The sequence below is a fragment of the Octopus sinensis genome, linkage group LG3 (assembly GCF_006345805.1).
Source record: "Octopus sinensis linkage group LG3, ASM634580v1, whole genome shotgun sequence".
NCBI lineage: Eukaryota > Metazoa > Mollusca > Cephalopoda > Octopoda > Octopodidae > Octopus > Octopus sinensis.
In genome coordinates, this window is record NC_042999.1 from 80,344,238 (window position 1) to 80,347,914 (window position 3,677).

Here is a 3,677-nt window from a genome sequence, read left to right on the forward strand (position 1 = left end):
AAATATGCAATTTAAAGCTAAAACATTTTAAACACTGCATTATAAGATCACAAATGGTTTACAACCGGCATTTACAGGACTCGGAAGTACTGCAATCCCAGAGTCTCAGACAGTGGGAGACCGGGCATCAATATGCGTAATGATGTATCATTTCACATGCAGATTACCAAGTTGGCAGCAAAGTGCCGACAACTGGCAGGATGCATACTAATGTCATTCAGGACAAGAGATCAAGAGGCCATGTTGACTCTATGGAAGACCTTAGTTCTCATCCGCCCAGACTACCGCTCTCAGCTGTGGTCACCACACAGTGTCAAGCTAACAACGGAGCTTGAAGCAATTCGGCGTTACTACATCAAAAAAGATTGCTACAATCCAGCAGATGAACTACAGGGAGAGGCTGAAAGAACTATGACTCTACTCCCTAGAGCACAGACGTGAGAGATATGTAATAATTTACTTGTGGAAAATACAGGAAGGGCTAGTACCTAGTTTTGGCATCGAATGTTATATGAATGTTCGTACGGATGCCATTGCATAGTGTCCAATGCATTTATTATAAGCACCAGGTAGTGTAATAGTCTGGGGTTAGAGGAGCACTCTCCGCAATGCTCTGCCAAAGCAAGTGAAAAACTTACACGATATAGATGTGGAAGTCTTCAAAAAGAAACTGGACACTCTCCTATCGACAATACCAGACGAACCGATGACTCGACATGAGGGACAGTTGAGGGCAGCAGTGTCAAATTACCTCATACACCAGATGGGCCATTGACAGTTTTGATGGGATCGCAACTGTAGGGGGACATGAACCACGGAAGGATTCCGCAGAGAGTACAAATATAGAGAAATAAATCATGGTGGTGTTCCAGCATGACCACACCCACCTGGCTGAAGCACATAAGAAAATAAAGAATATATATATATACATATTTGTATACACACACACACACGCACATATATATATATAGGGAGAATTCATACAAAACAAAAGACGAAGACAGATGGTGTAGACCCCCCCCCCAAAAAAAAAACAGATGTATTAGTTAAACGCTGGAGAAGTGAAAAAGTCTTTAACGTTTCGAACCCACACTCTTCCACAGAAAGGAACACAAAGAAACAGGAACAGAAAATAAAGAATGTGTAGTGGCTAGCGATCTATCATGGCGAACGCCGGACAGAAGAAAACATCTGGTACTTATGTATGTATGTATGTATGTATGTATGTATGTATGTATGTATGTATGTATGTATATATCTATGTTTGTATGTATGTGAGTGTGTGAGTGTGTGTGTGTGTGTGTGTTGTGTGTGTGTGTGTGTGTGTGTGTGTGTGTGTGTGTTGTGTGTGTGTTACGCCGACTGACTTATTTAATACACAGCTCTTTAACAAACTGAATTAGAAATAAATTTTAGATAACAACGAAATAGTTGTATCCACTCACTATTTCATTCTGAAGTGTGGTGGTGTAAGATATTTTCCCCTTGGTTTTCCTATTTGGATCAGCACTGAAGACATAACCTCAGTCTACCTAATACATAAATAATACAGAAATAGCCAGTAAGGAAATATACGTAAATAGGTCTTTTTGGTTGCAGAAAAATACATTTATTTAGAAATTAAATTAACCAATGACACTATCTTTGTTAGCTTCTGGAAGTACTATTGAAGTATATATGCCAAAATATATATAACAGTTAGCCTGAAACTATAAGATATAATTTTTTTGGAAATTAAATAATTCATTGAACAAATAAATACTCTTAATATAATCTCAGATTTCGTTTTTTCTAAAGAAGTTTTAACCAGCTATCATATATTAGTTATGTTGTTACTTATTTTCTGGACACTTTCATTTAATAGATGCGATATAAAGACGAAAGAATAAAAAAATATGTAGCATAAACAATATAACGATTTCTTTAGAATACTGAGTTGGCAGAAACATTAGATCACTGAAATAAATTATCTATAGTATTTAGTTTCACTCCTTATACTGAATAAATTTTCTTTTGATCTTTTTACGCTGGATGAAATAAGTACCAGTCATAAACTGTTATTGATCGTTTCAATGATATGCAATCTTCGTTTGTCCAAAGTAATCCATATACTCAGGCGTTGATTACACAGATCTTTTACATAGACTGAATAAAAACTTGGTAACAGTCATCGATTTCATAAACTACAGAGAAGTGTGATTTAAGAAATGGCTTAAGATCAAATGGAACTCATACGCACGGCTACTACAGGGGGTTTGCGTATACGAGGGTGTACCCAAAAGAAAGTGGAATTTTGCAGTATTATTTTATTCCACATGTTTACATCTTTATCACCTTCGAACTATTTTCCATTTTATGGAATTCATTATCCAGACCCGTTTTTCACTGTTCGAAGCAATCCTGGAACTCTTGTGAAGTAATGCCTTTTAAAACCTCAGTCAATTTTTTTTTCTTCACCTCTTCCACAACTGCAAAACGTTTTCTTTTAAGGACCTTTTTCATTTGGGGGAGCAAAATCGGTTAAATAGGGAGGGTGAGTAAGCGGAGTCATGCCATTTTTGGACAAAAACTGTCTCACACTCAAGGTGGTGTGCGCAGGTGCATTGTCATAATGAAACCGCCACCCTGCATTTTTCCACTGTTCGGGGCGTTCTCACTGCGCGTCGCAAATGATTTTCACTGCTTTCACCGCTTTTCACCGATTTTCATAGCGTCTCACTGCGTCTTGTAAACGCTTCAGACTGCCAAGTAAGGTGTTTGGTTAACTGTTTGATCAGGAGGAACAAATTCTATGTAGACAATTCCTTTCGCATCGATGAAACAAATCAGCATAGGCTTGATATTGAACTTCACTTGACGCACTTTTCGGGGGCTTAGTGACATTGAATGCTTCCATTGACTTGGTTGTTGCTTCGTTTCAGGGCCGTAACCGTACTTTATGGAACCTTGTGTTTCCCTGAGAACGCAGAACAAGTGTACAATCAGTGTCTCCAACTACGAATTCTACACAGCGTTTCGGACTATATCTTTTATACAAATTTTCTGATTATCACTCAAGATGCTAATGGTTCATATTTCGTACCCAGCACTGCATTATGTATGTCTTCAACGCAATTAACACCCTGTAATCGATTTATTATGGGTCCGTTTCGGTAACATCAGTTGTAACAGCCAGTGATGTAACATAAATCACAAAGGCGTTTAATTCGAGTTAAGACAAAATTACTTAAAAGGTGCTTTCTTTTCATATTTTCTCTGAAAAAGAATGTTGCATTTCAAGCTTTTTCTGAAAAATGCTAAAATACGAGTAAATAGATAAATTCAGGTTCTGTTATTAGAGGTTTCAAAATCAAAGTTACATACGATTAAATAGAAATTCAAATATTGATTATATTAAATAAAAATATGAACTAAATGAAGTATAGTTTTAGGAAATACTGTCCATGAACCTGAAAAGCGCTTTAAAATTCTTTCAGTGATGGCCAGTGAACTCTTAACATGGAATGAAGAGTATGCTAACTCAATTGTCAGATAACTTATAAGTTCTGAGTTCAGAGCAATTTACATTCTTGTGAAGTGAACGATCAATACAAGACGAAAACTTGTTCAAAGAATGATTCTGTGACAGAATTAGTTCAAATTAGTTTGATTTGATTCAATATTTAATTCCGATTTCC

The 3,677-nt window shown here is 36.7% G+C and overlaps 1 long non-coding RNA gene across 1 annotated transcript in view; it reads left to right on the forward strand.

Annotated features, from left to right (window-relative positions):
- The window catches only part of LOC118762756, a 13,274-nt gene extending 12,753 nt beyond the window's left edge, over nt 1-521 (forward strand). Inside the window, exon 3 of the long non-coding RNA XR_004998506.1 lies at nt 295-521. This is a non-coding gene — a long non-coding RNA (uncharacterized LOC118762756). The remainder of the gene's footprint in view (nt 1-294) is intronic.
- Nucleotides 522-3,677: the final 3,156 nt, after the last annotated feature.